The 22,399-nt window shown below is 36.7% G+C and overlaps 2 protein-coding genes across 2 annotated transcripts in view; one reads left to right on the top strand and one right to left on the bottom strand.

The window, feature by feature from the left end:
• LOC134666262 (uncharacterized) overlaps nucleotides 1-1,861 on the bottom strand; it is a 65,242-nt gene extending 63,381 nt beyond the window's left edge. The window contains exon 1 of the mRNA XM_063523414.1: nucleotides 1,630-1,861. The gene's annotated coding sequence lies outside the window, so the exon portion shown is untranslated. The remainder of the gene's footprint in view (nucleotides 1-1,629) is intronic.
• LOC134666132 (uncharacterized) overlaps nucleotides 1-22,399 on the top strand; it is a 303,746-nt gene that overhangs the window by 254,538 nt on the left and 26,809 nt on the right. The window contains exon 2 of the mRNA XM_063523288.1: nucleotides 8,732-8,768. The gene's annotated coding sequence lies outside the window, so the exon portion shown is untranslated. The remainder of the gene's footprint in view (nucleotides 1-8,731; nucleotides 8,769-22,399) is intronic.

The following is a 22,399-nucleotide window of genomic DNA, read 5'->3' as shown; positions in this document are numbered from 1 at the left end:
TCATACTACATTTTTGTTCAGTGAGACATTATTATTATATTAAGTAACCATTTTCCTCAAAAAGAATGTCACATTCAAAACAATAAGGTAATAATAATAATCCAGTAAATGAGGATAAAATGCAGTAACAAATTATATAATTGTTAAGTATTAAATATTATTATTTCTAATTAATGTTGTACTTCATAGTTATTGAATTGTAAATTTAGCATTATAAGTTTAGCATAAAATTTAGACGCATAATATATCAAATTTACATTTTGTTACCTCGCTTTGAAATAAAGCAACAAACAAAATTTAGTGCAAAATTAATTTAGTTTAACTGTCACCTCTTAAAGTTCAAGCCACTCAAGCAATTTAGATGAAATTCAATATTAGATTAGGGATCATACATTTGCCACTATTTAAATGCTGATAGTAAGTAGCAAAACAAAGAGTAAGACAAACACTAATGAAAGGTCGCAATGTACCTAAAAGTCAGGCACACTTGCCCCGCAGCCCCACATACACATATTGACCTTACATGGTATCTGTTAGGCTTCGAGCAACACCGGCTTCCGACAAAGCTGTTAGGCTACATTTCTGCCAGAGATGTGCAAGGATGTGTAGTGAGGGATCACTTTATTTAAATCTATTGGTTCTTAACAAACACATCCTTTTGTACCTACACATTCTCGGACATCTCTGTCATCACCTCGTAGCTCTTATATTCCACGTTACAAGTTTTATCTTACTTGTTATAGTATAATTTGGAATTCTAGGTTAGGTTCTATTTGAGCTAAACGTTTTTTAACAAGTAGGTTTCAACCATTTTGAGTATGCAATTCTTAATTAATTTATGAACTCAACTTAAAAAAACACATGCAAAGATAATTACTTACTTTAAATGTTTACATTAATTTTCTATACAGAATATTTAAGTATCTATGCAGGAGATTCTATCCCTGATCTCGACTCCCAATCTGCTTATTACTGAATATTCTTGGAAGTTCAATGTCTGATGGGCAAACAGATAAATTAATCTTGTAAGTTGTTATCATATCATATCAGAACAACATTATGATCAATGTTTACATCACTATCGAATCTATTAACACATAATATCTACACACAATATGATTAGAATTGTAAATAAATAAAAAGTAATATGTTTTGATATATTTTATTATCATAGACATAGAGCTATGTTTGAATTTGCGTATAACAAGTAGAGCATTTTCCAATTCGTTTCATATTAGAAACAGTTTAAATTCAAGTAAATTGAAAGGAATATGATATTGAATCGTGAATGATTCATGCTACTGTTTACAGCAGCACGTTGAGCTGATGTCATGCATCCATCCAATAAATAAGAAACCGAGCCCCACGACTTCCAGTAAACACGACGAGAGAATTAAACACGGACTCTACTTCCCAGAACTTTACACTTATTAATAAACGTATGACACCAAAAAGAAGGCCACCTCATGAAAATCACTAGCAAGAAAGTTACCAAGTCCTGGAATTTAGACATTCTTATGTAATATTCGATCACTATCCATTCGTATCTATTGGACAAATATAAAGTATGAATTTGTGACGAGGTTATCATATAATAATCGATAAATAGAGCGTAAATTCGATAAATACCTTGATTTTATGTGTAATCCAATATCCAGATGAGAGTCGCAGTCCTGTTTACACACGGTTAACACTGTCATTCATGTAAAACAACACACCATCACAATGTAGCACTGCACAAATTTTCACTTATAATTATAAAATCTTGTGAAAATATCACATAATGCGCCATTTTTGCAATATATCCGAAGGACAGCGGTCGGCAATCGCTGCCATCTTTTTGTCATATGTCTTCTAATTATAGCGCTAAAACGAACTCTGGCGTTATTTTTAGAAAACATTTCTCTTGATTCTGGTACTCCACGCCATCTATTGACCTGATTTAGAAACTTGTTAAATTTACGGTTTAGTTGTCGCTTAATTAAGAGATTCGCTGATAGATGTCGCTAAACATAGCAACAAAGTCGGTAAATAATAGATGTCACTAGTAATATGATTCGCTACAGTTGTTACACTGTAATACATTTTTTTGTAGGAAAGTGTTCACTACTGCCTTAAAATAAAATGGTGGGGTATGCACAGTAGGTATGCATACTACATAATATATTATAATTTCAAATACGTTTATTTTTATTTAATATCATTGCATCGCTCCCTCAGTATTACACCGGTCACTGGTACCGTATGTACATAGCTGAAGGTAGCGTATAAATACTATTATAACACTAACGTATAAGTACTAGAGTAACACTTATTTAACACCTAGTACATTACATATGTAGGTATAGGTACCCTACATGTTCCGTTATTCAGAGATTGTAAAATGGTATTGAATGGGTACGTTCGTTACGTTGACCTGCAGTCCGAAATCCGGTTGACGTCATTTCTTTCAGACGTATCCTTTTACTTTCTGTTATTAGACCCGCAGCTTCCATATACAGCTACCTTTATGTAAGGTTTAAACATTTGTTATGCATTTCAGCACCGTATCGACTGTATCTATGTAGGTACACAAAAGTGGCTAACAATGTAGTTATGTAACTTCAGCAAACCTAATAATACACTAACCTTTTGACTGGAACATTAAACAATGACAAGCAAAAAGCGAAATTTGCTATAAACCGTTTAATGATAATAACAGAGACAAGTAGATAATAAAGATTGTCAATATCCCTCAGTCTCTTTTTTAACTTACCCTGCCATTTAAATTTTGGAAGGTTTTGAAACGACTCCACCTGTATTTCTGGTCCTTTTGCTCTAAATTATCCTTTTTACTGATACTTTTTCCATCCAGATCCAGACGTACAGTATAGCTATCAGATGTACCTACAGTACAGTACAGTGCTCAAGAATATCTGAGCACGCATTGTAGAGGCGTGTTCAGATATTTGTGAGGGGCTCTGATATATCTAATCGTGACTTAGCCTATAGGTGCGTCCAGCAAAATATGTGCCCTGCGAAATTATATAAAACACAATGTTCCCATTATACGAGTACAAATGAAGGGATCAGTTGCACAACCCCACCGTCAGTCAACGTCATTAACCCCTCGCCGCCTCGTGGTGTATAAAAAAAGGCATTTCACTCCATTGTATTTTGAAGATTTATTTAGACATATCAAAATAGCATTTGTCTTATAACACTTTAAACTCTCGCGTTTTGTACACATATTCAATTACACAAACGGGTCTACCGCGATATAATTTCATTGTTTTTACCTTTAATTCCGACGTTTCAGCTGAGTTGCACCAGCTGTGGTCACGGAAAGACTGACGTCCCAACAAATGTCAACGGAGATATTAATAAAACAACACTAAACTACCCGAAATTAGTTTATAAAAATGTTCGGGGTAGACAAAGAAATTGCAGCTACCCGTTAAAGTTTAATGTTTATTGTCCACGGCACGACACACAACACTCACAGTATCCGTACACTGGTCCGAAGATATATCTGCTGGTTTCAACATTTGAATCACTGGTCCCCAAGTAGATGATAATTTGTAACCGTCCTCTCGATTGAAATTTTTAGGGTGTTTTTTGATTTCAATCGCCTCTCTCACGATCCGCGGATAATAGTGTCGCTCGTTGGAGAGGACTTTGGGTTTATGTAGCTCAATCCAGTGATTCGTTCCTGTTGTCAGCAAGTGCTCAGCTATTGCGGATTTGTTTACATGGCGATTTTTAACAGCTGCTATGTGTTCCTTTACCCTCTCTTGAATACTGCGCTTTGTTTGGCCAATGTACGCACTTCCACAACTGCATTCTATCTTGTAGACACCCGGATTCTGGTACGGAATGACATCCTTTGGGCTGCGTAAAAGACTTGCTACTTTAGATAACGGCGTGTATACAGTCTTAATGGAGAATTTCTTCAGTACTGATCCAACTTTGTCCGTTATCCCTTTCACATACGGCAAAAAGGCTGGTTGCCTACTAACCTCCGGATGTCTTTCTTTTTTCCTAGTCGTGCGTGGGATTTTCTGCAAGTACCCATTTTTCTTTAGCACTTCCTGAACATGGGCTAACTCATTATGTGACGCGGAACACATAGATAATGAGTTAGCCCATGTTCAGGAAGTGCTAAAGAAAAATGGGTACTTGCAGAAAATCCCACGCACGACTAGGAAAAAAGAAAGACATCCGGAGGTTAGTAGGCAACCAGCCTTTTTGCCGTATGTGAAAGGGATAACGGACAAAGTTGGATCAGTACTGAAGAAATTCTCCATTAAGACTGTATACACGCCGTTATCTAAAGTAGCAAGTCTTTTACGCAGCCCAAAGGATGTCATTCCGTACCAGAATCCGGGTGTCTACAAGATAGAATGCAGTTGTGGAAGTGCGTACATTGGCCAAACAAAGCGCAGTATTCAAGAGAGGGTAAAGGAACACATAGCAGCTGTTAAAAATCGCCATGTAAACAAATCCGCAATAGCTGAGCACTTGCTGACAACAGGAACGAATCACTGGATTGAGCTACATAAACCCAAAGTCCTCTCCAACGAGCGACACTATTATCCGCGGATCGTGAGAGAGGCGATTGAAATCAAAAAACACCCTAAAAATTTCAATCGAGAGGACGGTTACAAATTATCGTCTACTTGGGGACCAGTGATTCAAATGTTGAAACCAGCAGATATATCTTCGGACCAGTGTACGGATACTGTGAGTGTTGTGTGTCGTGCCGTGGACAATAAACATTAAACTTTAACGGGTAGCTGCAATTTCTTTGTCTACCCCGAACATTTTTATAAACTAATTTCGGGTAGTTTAGTGTTGTTTTATTAATATCTCCGTTGACATTTGTTGGGACGTCAGCATTTGTCTTGGCAAGTTTTGATTTTGTGACCGGCTCTCAAGGCGGCTCGAGTTTAAAGAAAGTAGCATATAGTAGGTAAGCTTGGCAGAATAAGTTGTAACCATCAGCAGCAGCGTATCATTCACACCATCGTCGAGCACCTTAATAGTCTTTACTGTTTATTGGTCTCTTACAATGATAAACCACGACATCGCATGCCAGCATCGGCATCAGCATTTATAACCTCGTTTATCGTAAACATTACGCAGTGAAACTCCTCAACGCTTTCAACAACTCCTTGTCACTGGGAATGCGAAACGCACCACGAGAATTTTGTCTTACCATAGTCCGTCCCACTTCCCGCGGAGTCTGATACAGATTTGGCATACTTCCATATTTTCGATGACATTGCAAAGCAATAATATGCTAACATGGAGCTGATCTGATGATACAGCCGGAGGGGAGCCCAAAAAGGTCCTTAGATGAGAAAACACATTTAGTTTAGGCTCATTTGAAAGATCTCCAGAAGTACAAAATTACAGTCGGGAATAAAATTGTGTACCTATCAAAAATATTTGTGACGGGGACTTGTTTAGTGTAGTAGACAGTATGTAGACAGTGTCTACTGTGTCTACTACACACTGGCATATGCGACTGGAGTTAGTTAGCTCGAGCCAATAACTCTGCGTACGTAACACTGTGTTTGCGGAGTGGTTAGCGCCCGGCGGCCGGTGAAAGTTGTTGCGCAACATGCAAGTCTGCGAATTGGCTCTGTTTGGCTGCCTTACTCATTTTATTAGCCTAATTTTTAATTTATATGGTAAATGTCCTAGAGCTGACCCAACTATTACCTTACTAAGTTTAGTGTTCATGCCAAGTGCTACTTACAACAAGTATGGCGTTCCTATGGGATTATGTATAGGTACTTACTTACATCATCTTTAAATAATAAATATTCACTCTATTGAGTGAAGTAACCAGTAGAAAAGAATAAATGCACTTCGTACGGTGCATGTTACAGTCTTTATTAATTTACGGCGGTACCGGAGTGGAGACGTAGAGAAGAGCGTACTCCCATCTTAAAGGTCGGCAACGCACTTACAATCCCTAATGGTGTCGCGGATATCCACTATATCCAGGCGCGACGTCTACTCGTATGCCCCCTATATTAAATCATAAAAAAATTGAGGTGGAGTACATATTACTGTTAGTGCCGCCTCCGGATAATGGTCGTCTTCAATTTCGAACCTATATCGGTCCCACATTCCAGTATTTAAGTATTTAGGGATTCTCGAATTTCTGTGTTCATGTTCATGCCCTAGTTGCAAAATATAATCATGGCATTTGAATAATTTAAGATTTGCGGACGACATAGTCACAGAATAAGTTATAGTGACATAGTCTTGTTGTCCGAAAATGTCGTAGAGTTGCAATCGATGATTAGCGACCTTCACGAAACAAGTCGACAAGTTGGCCTCGAAATAAATCGCAGCAAAACAAATATTATGACAAACCAAAAAACAAAACAACCAGTTTACATAGAAAATGTAGAGCTAGAATATGCCGACTCTTACATTTACCTGGGCAAACAAATTTCGTCGTTTAAAAAAGAGAGAAATGAAATTGAAATTGAAAGAAGAATTACAAACGCTTGGAGAAGATTTTGGGGACTTAAAGAAGTTATGAAAAGTGATATGCATATTAAAATTAAACAGAAAGTTATGGATACCTGCATCCTCCCATCACTGACCTATGCGAGTCAAACATGGAATTTCACAGTTTGTAACAAAAATAAGATTAGGTCATGTCAAAGAAGTATGGAGAGAAGTATAGTCAATGTTAAAAGAATTCAAAAAATATCGCATACATTAATTAGAAAGAAGACAAAGGTCACAAACGCCCTAGGTCACTGTAAGAAATTAAAGTGGCGGTGGGCGGGACACGTCGCTAGGTTGACAGACAACCGATGGACTCACAGACTGACCACTTGGAAGGGGCCATCAGGTGCAAGAAAACGAGGCAAACCCAAAGCGCGATGGACAGACGAAATAGTGAGACTGGCTGGTGATCAATGGATGCAAAAAGCTAATAATAGAGACGCTTGGAAATCACTAGAGGAGGCCTTCACCTTCGAGTAGCGAGGGGTTCTTACATTACCAAATATTATAAATGAAGTATAAAGGTGTTAGAACGTAGAACTGTTTTGTAGAAATAGGTTTATTTAAAAGTGTGTAATTTTATTTTTTTGTAAGAAATATAAGGCTTTTTTATTTTATTTATTTTTATTTGGCTTTGATTAAAAAGTGTAACAATTCATTTAAAAGTACAATTTTGCGTTAGCGCGCTCTTAGTAAGAAAATGATAAGAACGCCAGAACAACGTAGGTATAAAGAAAAAATATAAATAGAACTATTAAATACCAAACTATTCCGTATGTTGGTAAATACCTACTTGGACTAAAACTGACGGGTGAAGTCAAGCGTTGAGTACATAACCCGTAAAAACTGTAAACGTTATTCAACTCAACTCCAAATAGGTACGCTTCCTATTCAGCAGCGCAAGAAATACTGTACTCCTTACCTAACTCATGTTTAAACTGTAGGTAAATGCTGTTATTCAACCAGGTTAGACAAACAACGAAAATATTCCGGATGAGGTAACTATATACAGGCCAGTAGTAGGTAGGTATTATAAGTAGGTAGAGTCGCCAACAGAAATATCGGAGCGGGCAAGGTACTAAAAATATCTGGAGATCTGAACACGCACTCTAACGCCATGACAACAGAACCGTGTTCAGATATTTGTGAGCACCTTGGACGCTCCGATATATCTGATGGTGACTATCTGACTATACCTATAATCTGCGAAGAATTCATTTACCCACTTACTATAAAACTAACTACATAGGTTCTAACTATCTAGGTATGTCACATAGAGTCGCACCGAAAATGCAACTTTCAATATGCATTAAATAAAACGTAATTTTATTACAGTACATAGGTATGATAATACTATTACTTATTCTGTGACATAGGTATGTACTTATATAATGACAATGTTGTTCAATACTTTTCAACGAGACAAAAGAAACAAACAAATTTGATATTTAAGTACATATTTACAACAATTTAAGTCGCGCCAAACTGAAGTGCAGGACTAACGGCTGTAAGCACGTTGGTGTCTTTTGTTTGAGGAGTTTGTCTTGTGTCTGCGCTGCGGTATAAGTCGTATAACACTAATAATAGGTAGGTACGGTCAGCCAAGAAAGTGGTCTACCACTTTTCGACTCTATCAATCAGATGATAGAGTCGAAAAATGGTAGATCATGCACTTTCTTGGCAGACTGTACACATAATATATACCAAACTGGGGACCTCAGAGACTTTCATCCAGATGCTTCTACTTATTTAGTTTAAACCAGCACAATTTGGCAATTACTGGCGTCAGTGTTTACGTCGTTACGAAGCGGAAAGCGGAAGCGGCGACATTGCTAAAGTTAATCCGTGGTATACCGGTGACGAGCATTGATGTAACTGCAGAGGGGGCTGAGCATTATTCGCATCGCTTACATATTTTAATAAAACAAGTAAACCAGTATAAAGCGCTATATGTGTTGTTGTAGATGTCAAAGTGGCAGTTATAGTGGGTGCGCTTGAGTGCGTGACCGAGCACCGTTTGGTAGCGAATGGAACACAGTGCCTTTTCTCTAGAGTTTCTCCGCGCAGGCGCAGTTGGACCGCCGACGCGGAAAAGCGCGCGCGCACTCAAGTCTCTCGACGCTGCGTTTTGTGAATGCACCCGAGGATCTCGTTCAATTTACGTGTGAAACGGTTTTGATAAAAATACTGTGTTGTGTTGTTTAAGTAGAAAGTTGAGGTGAAACGGGGAAGCGGCGGACGGCATTGGAATAACTGTGAGACTTTATTTTAAACTTACTATTTACTTATGCATTATAATTAGTTTAATTTGTTTCATCAACTAACTTAAATATTGCAGTTGTTATTAGTAGTCTTGTTTATTACTCTTTTTTTAGTACAGAATTTGTTTGATGCAAAAAATATATGTAGGCTATAAATTTAGTTGTATCATTTAATTAAATTATTATTTAAGTACCTAGTTGAATTAAAGCCATAAAGACAAGACATAGTGTCGTAAAGTTACATGAAGGTAGGTACGTTACTTATGTTATGCTGCACTGGATAACCTTTCTCGTACCTACAACAAGTTGTATATCAGGTTTTGTACCTTACCTACCATACAGTAGAAGATTGTTAGCGGAGAACATTGGAACCTAACATTTTCTGGAAATAATATACCTATTAATGGCAAATCTTAATGAGGGATATTGTTCGGTAGGTATTAGGTACCTTAGTTTTAAGATATATACCTGCGTTATACCTACCTACAACATTTTTGCCAATAAGTACAGTCGACGTCAAAGATATTTGTTTGTAAATAAATGATTTTTAAATATTTTAGCATCGAATAATGTACGTAAACATATATTTTACGTCGATTGTACATAGATACCTACCCCAGGCTATCCCTGTTTATCTGAGGCTGCTTAATAATAATAAACATAAATGTTTTAAATAGCTATTTCTTTAAGCTTTCGCTTGGAGCTCCACGCAATGATAATGATATCGAATTTATTCAACAAAAACAATACAACAAAAGTTCACACAAACTGTTCGAAACGCTTACAAAACATATTTGTGTTAATTATAAAGCTTGGACTATATAGGACATTTTTCGTCTCACGGTGCGACACAAATCGCGCTCAATTACGAGTACCTATTTCAGAAAACACGATTACCTCGTCATCGGAAAGTAGGTACAATGAAACAATCGCCAGCAAAAACTGCGGCACATTAATAAGGAATAAATCAGCCTGTTATATTCTTGAACAGCTTAAAAACTTGAAAAACGACTCTACTAGTATTGCCTTTAAAGCGTGTCAGATGTTCGTTGGTATTGCAATGAATGTACCTCCCTGAGTAGTAATGCAACAGTACTAATGCAACATTATTAATTGACCATTCACGTACTTTACGTCTTTGGAATAAGGTTGAATTGTTGCAATAGGACAATTGGTATTGACTGTAACGAATACACGACAGCCGAATGGCCTTTATTTCTTTCGTGCCTCGTAGAGACAATCGACAGCCGTAATGCCTCCCACGGCACGGGCCGCCCTACTTGCCTGCATGCCAACATTGCCAACTTTTTGGGGCATTCTGTTCCATGTCACAGATTCCTTTGGAAGAATGTAGGTAGGTACAATCAGCAGCAAAAGTTGCTAAGCGGGCGAGGTGTTCAAAATTACCTTGACACGATCTTACTCTCTTAACAATAAAGTCGCGTCAAGATCATTTTGAACACCTCGGCCTCTTAGCAACTATTGCTGATGACTGTACTTGTACTATAGTAGACGCAAACCACAGAATAACTAATAGCGCAAACCAAACTGATGACCGGGGTCGTAAAACTATATTCACACTCGCGTGATCGTAGGTAGAGTTGGACCAAAACTTTGCAACGATAGGGGAGAAGTGGCATGAAAGAGCCAGTTTTCTTTACGGAGGAAAAAAGACTACTTACAATTAAAAAAATGTTATTATTTTGTTTGTAAATTATTCTTTATTTATTTGAGCATGTAATTTCGTACAAACAAATCTTAAACAATATATAAAAAACAACGAAATATGCATTTCAAAAAAATGTGTCATTTGGCTCTTTCAAAACAATTCAGTATTGAAAGAGCTGCTACAAGTTTTGAAAGAGCCGGTTCGTATTACAACGCCTTATTAAGAAAATTATCAAAAATAATAATAAATGCGACATGAAAAAAAACTCTTAATACAATTATAACAAATTTCTTTAAGTAGTTACTAACATTTTTAAGAAAAAAATAATTCTATCAGTCATTTTAAGTAATCGTTTGTAACGCTTTAATCTTAACATAATTAATCAGTCATAGGTACATATATCTACTATATAACCTAACATATAGGCGGCTTTTTATTAATAACAGTCTCTAAAATAAATAAAATATAAACCTTCTATCAAAACCAACATCAATAAATCTTCAGGAACTTCAAAAGTAATATTGCTAACTTTGAGCTTAAATATCTGTCTATTCATTAATTATAAAAATCATACTGATAGCAACATGGAATATGTAACATATTTTTTTCATAATTAGAAACATAATATATCTTACAAAAAAATTCAAATGCCCCTTAATGCCACAAGACTCATGAGCCCAACAAAAACAGCGACTGCCTCCAACTTCAGCGACTGCCTCTTCAATTACCGATTTTTCGGGTCTTTTTCGTTGTTTTCAACCAGCGTTCTCCATAATGCAATATCTGAAGCAAATAATTTAATAACAAATTAGAAATGTGGGTGTATAGTATTATTTTATTTTATAAAAAAAATCATGGTTATGAAAGAGCCGGCTTTTTCAAGGCCCATTCATCCGGCTCTTTCACTACTGGTTCCAGAAAAAAATATAACCTTCAAAATAACAACAATATCAAACCTTTTGCAGCTTAGTTTTTATGAAGTTATAAGGCCAAATATATGCACAAACTGAATCTATAATCCATTTGCCTATAATTGTTAACAATAAAATACCAAAAAACTACTTAATTGAAGAAAAAAACTTACTTTTGAGTGCCAATATCTTTGACTCGATGTACCGGCGTCTGTTGGTTTCGGCGAACTGTCAAATGTTTGTGGGTGACGGGGAATCAGTGTTGCCACCTAAAAATAATATTGCCAACCAAATCTGTTCTAAAACTACCGAAATAATGCAAATGGCTCTTTCAAAACCTGGCTCTTTCATGCCACTTCTCCCCTACTGTTATTTTTGAACTAGTGTTATTTTGAGTCAAACTTGTATGAAATAAATAACACTTGCAATATTTGCAATGCGCATTAAGTAAGTATGCTATCGAAATCGTTGCAGACTTTTCTTGATCTAACTCTAAAGAGATAGAGATTTATTATGACCACGGTTGTTTACCTACTGATAGCAAGTTAGGTCTACATAATGCGTTTGTGTTGCATCGATTAAGTATTCAATTGATTTGCGGACGGAATTGATTATGTCACATCATTAATACGAATACGAATAAGACTGGTCATAAAACTTAAATCTTAGTCATTTCCTCATGCTGAAAGACCGAGTGCAAATGTCCTACATGGATTCTGGCTGCTTCATTTGTTAATCATTTATTAAAACTGAAGTATCTTTGCTTGTGTCGCTCCAGCGCAATAGGGTTCGTCATAGAGGTAATTGGTGTCGACATAGATATCAAAGAATGGGTAAAAAAAATAGGTACTTACCATGATTTGAATGGGTTTATTTCATCGTTGAACTACAACATGTTACTACTTCATATAGTAGGTATCCAAAAAAGTTGTAAGGTACATGTATATAGGTGATAATGAGTAGACGTTTCTTTTGACACTTTCGCTGCGCTGCGGGTTCACTTTGTGTACAAATTGGGGGCCTTGGCATTGAAAGTGTTAAATATTGCGTTTTACGAGATAACAGTAGGTATATAAGTTTATTTACGTGTTATTAGTTCAAATTATAACAGAGATATTAACAAGTTCGTTAAAATAAAAATTGTGCCGTCAGTATTGGAGTTATGTCAAAGTAATGATACTAGAAATGACATTATACTGACAGTGAATTGGTTAGAATGATGGAATCAGAAATGACAGAAAGAATGATGGACGATAATGAAATTATTAAACATTTTTAATATTTTTGAAGAAATGCAAAATAATGACATTATACTGATAGTGAGTGGAGCGCATCACTCTAATCCCTCATTCCGTCATTTAAAGTACTTTAGAAGAAGGTTTTATACTAACAAGAGTCATTACTGGCATTTAAATCAATAAGTGAAGTATACCTACCTACTCTATTATCATTGCTCTGAAGTTTATTTTCACTTGACTCTTAAGAAAAAAGGAAAACATGCAGAATACGATGCACAAAGAAAATCTCTGTCCCTTTCTAAAAGTTTCCATACATGAAATAAAAATTAAATACCTTTTATGTTGTTTACAACAATTTAATTATATGTTTACCGGGAAACGCGAAAATCTAAATTTAGTTATCTGCCTCTTTATCGTTCGAATATGCAAAAGTAAGGATGATGATGATGAAAAGTGATAGAGAGGTTATATAACGAAATTTCGTGTTTCGCGGTAGACCCCCAGATTGTGATGGATTGTGGTAGTGGCGCCCCCTACGCAGAGTTTCGAGTAATATTCCCTATTCAGGGAAATAGAATAATATTACGCAATACTCTGCGTAGGGTGCGCCTGTAGCACATACTGAGGGCTTACCGCGTAATTTCGTTTTCTGCCTCTTTATCACTCTTGCGTATTCGAGCGTTAGAGACTGATAACGAAATTTCGATTTTCGCATTTCGAAGTAGACCCTCTGAATTTGCTAGTGGGCCCTACGCCGACTTTTGCGTAATATTCCCTTTTGTGTTTTATTTCGTGCATGGAGTTCAATATATTTTTTAAAATATGGTCAACATCCCTATTTTGTATATTCTGTATATGGCCTTATTTACATGTTGTAAGTATGCATCTATCCTATAAGTAAACTCTCTGGTTTATGGCATTATTTATAAACGCGTTACTGGCCTGAATTAGCTATGAATAGTTTTGATCTTCTCGTTTTGGTCTTTATCTCTCATTTTGACTTATGTATTTGTAAGAAGGATAAAACATATAACATAACTAAATCAGGCCTGTAAAGCTTAAAAAGTTTTATGAATAATTGAGAATGAATAGTTAGTGTTTATGGTTGAATGTTCCACATAAGACTATCCCGTTCGAACTTGCTTTATGACGGACTCTTTTTTTATACCTCCTTACTTCGAACCTCCACAGATATTGTTTTTACTAAACGTCAGGTCAACCGCAGAAACCCCGACTAGTTTTAATCAGCAAAATCCTAACCACTTTTTTAATATATAACATAATTATGTACAAGTATTAGTATTTCGGATACCCCAAAAACCTGTGTCTTAAAGTGGGCTATAATGGTTTGTACAAAATAAAACGAAAGAACATGTACATTAAATTACAATGAAATAACACAATAAATTGAATATAAACCAATCCAGTACTTACGGTGCACGGAAATCTCAACGCTACGACTACACATATTTCGTCGGCTAGAAGACTGGCGTCAACTACAAACAAGTTGTTGTGTTGCTGTTTGCGAGCGAGAAGATTCGAATATTGGCGAGAACTTTTAAATTTTAGCAGTGTTTTAAGCTATTATTTTATATTTTAGCGCTTTGATTCACTTTACCGGATCCGAGACCGGATCTGGTGAATTTTACCGGATCCGGTATCTTGAAAAATGTGCCGGATCCGGCCGGATTACCGGATCCGCCGGACCGGATTGCAATCATTCTTACATAACAGAAGAATCCAGTAGGTACAGTCAGCGTCGTATAGTACCGAACTATTTGAATAGGTACTTTGGATGCTACCTACTATATGATGCTGATTGTACTTTAAGAATAGTTTGACTCCCGGTTCGTGGTAAGAATAAAAAAAAAATTTGGATACATTTTTTAACTACCAATCTTTCACACAGTCATGGCGCACGCACGCACGAAAAGGTTGAAACAAATAAATATTCTTTTTAATTAAATATTTCTTTTTCTGCATTTTTCTGGCTCATCGGGCATAGAGTTGCCACAGTACATAGTATAATTACGACAGGTTAGAAATATTTGAATCGATGATTGAATAATGTCTTGGTTTTGTGTTCTTCAAAACGTACACTACAACATAACTAAGAACGGTTAGGAAAATAATAACTTAAAATTCCCCGTGAAAGGTAATGATGAAAATACTGATAGAAATACTGATAAGTGTGTGGGGAGATTTAGGAATGTCATGACCTGACTGGACCAAACGCTGGAGCGTCATGAAATTTCATGTCATTGCTAATGATAGTGTCGGGGCCGTAGACGGAAATTATTAAAATAAACTTCATTACTTGCCGTCATTCCTTCATGACACTCCCTACAGGCCTACACTATCACTAAAAACGTCATTCCGTCAAAGTAATGTCAGTATCCATGATAGTGTCGGGGCCGTATATGTTTTGTCAGTTGTTTTGATCGTTAACGGGTTCATTAATGGTCGATACAAACACGTGGCGCTCATGTGGACACAGCTTTATGACGGTATACGGTATATTATGTATCGTACTGACAGCAAGTTGAACTATTAACAACTGCAAGATGTATCAAAAAGTTTCTTAAGGGTTTTTTTTTCAACTTAATATCGTGCGGTGTGCTTATTCACTCATTCATTCATTCAATAAGTACTGCTTTTGCGATTTGTATATTCACCTCAGCTCTCCTGCCGACACTAAATAAGTGCATAATGCTATGTAAGTATACCACAAACCGGAGAGATGTGGATCTGCAGTGCAGCATATGTGGAGCCAGCATTAAAGGCTCATTGGAATGCCTGCGCTACTCGCATTGCGAGAACGGTTAAACAATAAAATCGCTAGACCGATGATGAAACGCCGTATCGACACGTGATATATTTGCTAAGCAGGCTAAAGTTTTACGAAAGTGCAGTCGAGGTAACGGTTGACGGAGTGCCCCTGATTGGAATTGGTACTCAAATAACTCTTCACTTATCGTTGGACCTTATGTCTTGGGAATAAGGTTACGAATTGACCATTAATAGGCGATGGAACATATTTTAAACACTACATGGCGTAAGTTTAATTTGATTAGGTTTAGCGTGTGTCGGGAAACACCGCCCTAGTTTCCATGTACAATACTAATTATTATAACGTAATTAACGCAGTATACCATTAATGATATTCAAATATTGCGCGAATAATACGATGAAGAATATGAATCATTTATACATTTAAGTACATAATTTATTTTGTTTATATAGCAATATCGGCGCGAGTAACACCTAGTTGACATTGACTTGTAGGTTTTATTGTGTAATAAAAATACAAAATCATATACGAGTATATAGATGTTAGTCATTTAGGACATTTAGGTCAACAACTTAAATAAGTTACAATGCCGTAAGTAAGTACTTAACTAGAAGGCCGGAGTAGTCCGGCTCGAAGGACCACTACATTTAGTACATAGGTTAGTAGTTAATAGTTTGGTAGTTTAGCTATAAATATAGCAAACTGACGATAAGTGCCGGGGAGCATCTATTGAACAACTAAACTAAGTTTTACATATAAGGTTTAGAGCATTAATTAGCACTTATTTTCTCGCCAAGGCGCGCGCGCGTAGTTACTTTACTTGTAGCCATTTGAAGCTTAGAAATCTTAGAATCAATTAAAGTGATAGTAAAAAAATGATTTTGGGTCACGGCTGTAAGCTAAAACGTGCGAATCTTGCTGTATCAATATCATGGCCATGGCAATTAGTACCTATGCCGTGACGATTGATCGAATAAATAGTGACTCGAACATCTCTGAGATCTAGCTTTCAAATATAATTCTTTCAGTTTTACTGATAGTAGGATCATAATTAATTAATTATTTAAGTATTTCTATTTGCCTGCACACATTACATGTAATAAAATGTACTTTTACTTAGAGAATTTCGCATTAGGGAGGTATATTACAGTACCTAATTTAGCTATAATTAAATAAGTCTGCCATTAGCAATTTCACTCTACCTTTAGACGTCACATTTTGTAGGTAAGTATGTAAAAGTACATTTATGATGGTTAATCAAATTATATATTTCACTGTAGATTTAATGTGCAGATGGACTGTTAATTTCAAAACTGTCAACGTGTAAAAGACCGACCTGTAGTTTCCACTTAAATAAAATGGACAGAGCGGAAGAGAATTTATTTACTTGATTACTTATAGTAAGTACAGTCAGCAAAACTACTAACTGTACAAAATATGATACTTATGTAAAACGCGAAACACAGAAAAATAATGATTAATTGGAAAAAAATATTTACCCCCTAGAATTACTGCATCTAATTATTTCAATCATCCAGGGGGCAATACAGCTGGCCCAAGACAGGGGGGTTTGGAGAGCGGTGGTGAAGAACTGCACTCCTGATGGTCCCGACCCTCAGCCTTAAGGAACCGACTAAGAAAGAATTGTTTCTAATCAATAATTTATTATACTTAGAGTTATTTGAAAATTCCGTTCAGTAGAGCTGTTAAAACTTATCAGATACATATATATTTTACGTGCAGCCGACTGTGCATATAAAACGTATTGTTATATTTAAGTAAGAAGTCTAATTCGGAAGAAAAGTGGAAAGTGATAAATACCTGACCATACCGGTAGCGTATTACGACTTACGAGACGGCCATTATGTAAGACTTACCGGAGTAAAGCATACATCACCGATTATGCTTATAAATAAATCATCAAAACGGAAAACTTTAAAGTAGGTATAACGTTGCAGTAAATGTGGTTTTAGGTAATCTTGTACTTAGTTTGCGGTCGCCGAATATTACTCGCAGTTTGGTTTTTACCATCCATATAGTTGTTTGCTAACAATTTTTTTTAACATACTATTATTAGAACAAGAAGGATAAACAGGGACAGGAAACTATATTTAAGTACAAATATTTAGTTTAGGTATCTCGTTGGTCTTAGTTCATTCTACAACATTACATCCCATCCGCAGTATAATGTACTAGTATTACTATAAAAAAATATAGGTACTTGGCCACTTTTGCCGTCACTATAATGTAAGTACCTATATTTGGTTCTGACTGTACCTAGGCTGGCTACCTACAGGTACAAAAGTAATTTCAAAACACATCAGTAAGCATTGTCATGCATGAATAACTATTTGCGGTCCGGACAGCAGCGACCACAAATCGAAACGTCCATTACTGCAATGGGTCTCCATCACTCCATTATAGGGTCAAAGGCCATTGTATCGTCGCTTTCACTGAGACAGCTGCCCAAACCCAAACTGAGCCGAGGTCGAGATGCGTAGTGAAAGTACGCCACACCATGCCACACGGATCACTGTTCTTAGTCTTACTAGATGTAGCTTCATTCATTCATACAAATACAACGGCTCGAACTCTACATTCGCGTTTGTATACAGGGTGGCCAAAAATAAGTGCGTTCCCGTTGCCAGGGAGGTTTTGGGATTATACTGAGCAACTTTTATTATGGGGTATTTGATTAGGTTGAAATTTGGAGTACTATCGTAATTTCGATGGAAAAACAAACACAGGCTCATCATAAAGATCTCAAGAAGTAACTCGATAGATATGCAAATGAGAAAAAGTGCAGTAAGCAATAAAGATGTGTCAAATAAATCTTTTTGAATAGTTACTTAAGTCAATAGGGATGTTTACTGTTGTTGACTTAACCAGGCGTGTCTCACTCCGCGATTTCGTCGCTTTGCTACAGATAGCTAAAAGTACATCCGTTCGGCCCCAATTTTGGGGTTTGCCATAAGCCGCGCGTGGCGCTGTCGCCACCTAGCGGCCATATCTGTGCTGATCGCAACAGACGCGTTTTGTTAGATGAGAGTGAGTCTTCTGTACTTAGTTACTATATATTACCTATTTATTCTGTGACCTAACATTCATTCAGTAGTAGTAGTCGTAATCACTTTAGTGTACACAACACAGGTTTACATAATATTTACAGAAATAAAGGTACAAAGGCGAACAACAACAACAACAAGCAAACCAACATTTATAAACAACAACATTCTTTTTATTAATATTTTAATTTGTCAATGTCACCTTCTATTGTAGTAACGTGGACTTTAATCACCATGGTGCTGTACTATAAATATTAATTTTAAGTAAGTAGGTATTTTTTCCTCGGATATAAAAAACCAATCCCTACTATTTTTGTTACACCTTGTATAGGTAAGTTATCACTAGTTAGCTTTTCAGTGATGTACAACATCGACAGGAAAAATGAATACTCGTACATTTTGCGAAGAAATTCAAAGGTGTTATGTGTTAGTCCCCAACCTGCATTGGGCCAGCGTGGGGACTATAGTGGGGACTGAGCCGCCTGAGACCTATGCTAAGAGGCTGAATTAGACTACCTATATTATAATTATAATACATGTATAGAAAGGTGACGTCACGCTGGTCCCCGTTACCTCGACTCACTCTCGCGTAACAAATGAATGTAGACTCGTATTCAATACACGGCCTGGTTCCAGCAGATCCATGCCACTTCATGCTCAGCTGAACTAACTGTTGATGGCAAACGAAACAATATATGTACTACCAGTAATCAGTTACATAGTGCGTTACATCATTCATCTCCTACACGGCTACAGCACTGTCTTTTTAGCGAGCGTGTGTGACGGAACCTTAAAAGACGCTACTTGTACACTTCTGGTTCTGCACGGCGTTAAACGCTTCCACTCTCGTTGGACTAACACAGCTCTGACCGTCTCCGATACGATTCCTCACGGTAGGCGAGCAAAGAAAGCCGCCAGAACCGAGCCAGATTTAATAAAAATAAGAAAGCAATACTTCACACCCTAATGAGCTTCTGAAAGCATATTTGCATGCCAATGTACTGTTATTTGAACGATACAGAAAGAGGTTTTGAAGTAGGAAGTATTCCATCTTGCTATAATAAGTAGGTAGGTAGATACTTATTTTTCATTTTTAGAAGATTGCGTGGACACTGCTCACCAAGACTAGGCTTAGGGTACAGAACAGCAGACACCACAGAAAACGAGGCATAAGGTTCTGTTAAGAGACTCATTTTCCAGTTACATCATGTATAAAATTGATAACTTTATAGCTCAGAATTAAGATTGAAGGTGACAAACTATTATGCCATTTTAGCAAATAGGTACTTAAAATAGTTAAAATGCATAAAATACCTGTCAGAGATGGCGCTAGCTTCAATACAGAGCTGTATAACTAGGCGTAAGGGGCGATACGTAAGTTCTACTTTCTTTTAGGTTAGCTATGATATTAAGTAACAAGCGCTACTTCTCATAGCCATACACACAACGCAATAACTATAATCACCATAATTGCCATTTAGCGTCAACGGCATGGTAGGCGGTGCAATTTTCATTAGCGTCTTCAAAGCACTTTCTAGGCTAACAATTGTACATAACAAGTGTAAGGTCGTAACAGCCATTGCATAAGCCATTCCATTGTGAACGGTATTCCATCGCATTAGAATCCAAATTGAAATTGTTTTTTCAATGGTTGTTACGCGCAATGCGACACAATTCTTACGCATTCAAGGTTGACAATGCGTAATGCACCATAAAATTAATAGTGTAATGGTTATTTTGATTGTCAAGTGTACGTACTTAAATCAATCAGAACACTATTAGGATTCGAATAACAGCTGTTATTTATTGGTTGAATACATATTATCATAATATCACCTCTAATCAGACATATTAAATACTTACTTGCAGTGCTTACAACTTAATAAATACAGTACAACTTAATTAGTTACAGCGTGTGGTTTTGATACGACCGTAGACTCTAAGGGTAGGTTAGAATAGATCCGACCCGAATGAATTACTTTCAAATGTTTAACTAAAAAAAACCGGGCAAGTGCGAGACGGACTCGCGCACGAAGGGTTCCGTACCATAATGCAAAAAAAAGCAAAAAAAAACGGTCACCCATCCAAGTACTAACCACGCCCGACGTTGCTTAACTTTGGTCAGAAATCACGTTTATTGTATGGGAGCCCCATTTAATATTTATTTTATTCTGTTTTTAGTATTTGTTGTTATAGCGGCAACAGAAATACATCATCTGTGAAAATTTCAACTGTCTAGCTATCACGGTTCGTGAGATACAGCATGGTGACAGACAGACGGACGGACGGACAGCGAAGTCTTAGTAATAGGGTCCCGTTTTACCCTTTGGGTACGGAATCCTAAAAAATACGGCCTACTTATATTTTACCTTATCACAATGGATAGTTACATATACCTACTTTATTTTTCAACATACAACTGTGACAAGTGATGACTATACTATTAGGTAACACAATAAATTGGCGCTCGATAAAAATCTTACATTAAATGCACTCTGTTAGTAGGAAGCCTAAAATAAGTTTTAAAATCGTTGCAAGTTACTGAATCCTACGCCTCGATTTAATAGTTATGCGGTTGTATTAAAATACACGCTTTTAACAATATATAATAAGCCGCAAGTTAGGTGCACAAGACAGGATACCATCAATAACACAACAAGTTGACCATGTTATTGGCGTAATGCTGTTGCTGCTGAGTGATCTCACTGGGTGTAGTCGGCATGATGACCGGTAGTGTCCGGTGTATGCCGAATAAGAGTGGGTATCTCTAATCTCTATTATTCAATATTCCTAAACAGTGCTTAAGTACAGTGTTGCCAACTCGGATTTTGAAAAAATGCTAGACTAATGTATGGATTATGCCAAAATTATGCCAAAGTTTTTTGAAATATGCTAAAATGTCACTTGAAATTAGACACTTAAAACAAATACATTTTTCAAATTTGCCACCTTTTTCTACTGACAAGATCTGCCTGACCAACTTTATATAGTCCGTCGACGTCCATCCGTCCACGAGTCAAAATTCAAATGAAAATATAAACCACATAAGGCGATGGTGCATATTGTTGCTGCCAAGTTGGTGCAAACTTGGCTTAGACTAAATTATGCTAAAAAATATGCCAGATGCTAAATGGAAAATTTTGGTGCCAAATCGAGTGAAAATATGCCAGATCTGGCATCATTTATGCCAAGTTGGCAACACTGCTTAAGTAGTTCTTAGGTGAACAGGAATATTTAGAGAATAAGTTTTAGATAGGTCACAAGGTGGCCGGATCCTCTAAATCCTGGGGTCCCCATTTCTTTTTATTAATACCAGCAGCCTACATTGGTCATGAATGAATATGTTCTACTCAGAATAGCTCTACAAACATTTAGAAAATGACAAGTTATTTTTAATTTTTATCGCTGGTGCTCAAAAACGTACATAACTAATATCACGATGACCTTAGAGAATATAACCAATGGAGTGGTCATTAACAGGCGTTCCCCTCTGTCGAAAAAAGGCGGCCAATGGTCAACCACATGTCAAACACATATATGGACTGACTTTTATCTGACATGGCTATGTTGACGTTACGTATATATTTGATGTGCCCCTCCCCCGCAAAAAACGGCAGACTATTTTGTATCGAAAATTATAGACATGGCGTCTCCGTTGGTTATTTTCTCTAAGACGATGACAGTCACCTTAATTGTAAGCTGTCATTAAGCTTCGTAAGTAGGTCAACGCTTGTTTGTACCAATGTCAAAAGACCTAAATATCAAAAATAAACCTTATTTTGAAACTCTTAAGGTTCATCGATGATCAGTTCTGAGTCGCTGATCAACACGTCAGAAACCAGTTTCTGGGACTGGGAGTACTTACTGTGTAGGTGCGGCATTCGGTCTAACCCTCAAAGAGCCAAACCAAAGTCGTCAACGTCGAGATCGTATGTCGGTTTTTGAGCATAA

Source organism: Cydia fagiglandana, chromosome 7 (genome assembly GCF_963556715.1).
Source record: "Cydia fagiglandana chromosome 7, ilCydFagi1.1, whole genome shotgun sequence".
In the NCBI taxonomy this organism is placed as follows: domain Eukaryota; kingdom Metazoa; phylum Arthropoda; class Insecta; order Lepidoptera; family Tortricidae; genus Cydia; species Cydia fagiglandana.
This window is presented reverse-complemented; position numbering and strand designations above follow the sequence as displayed.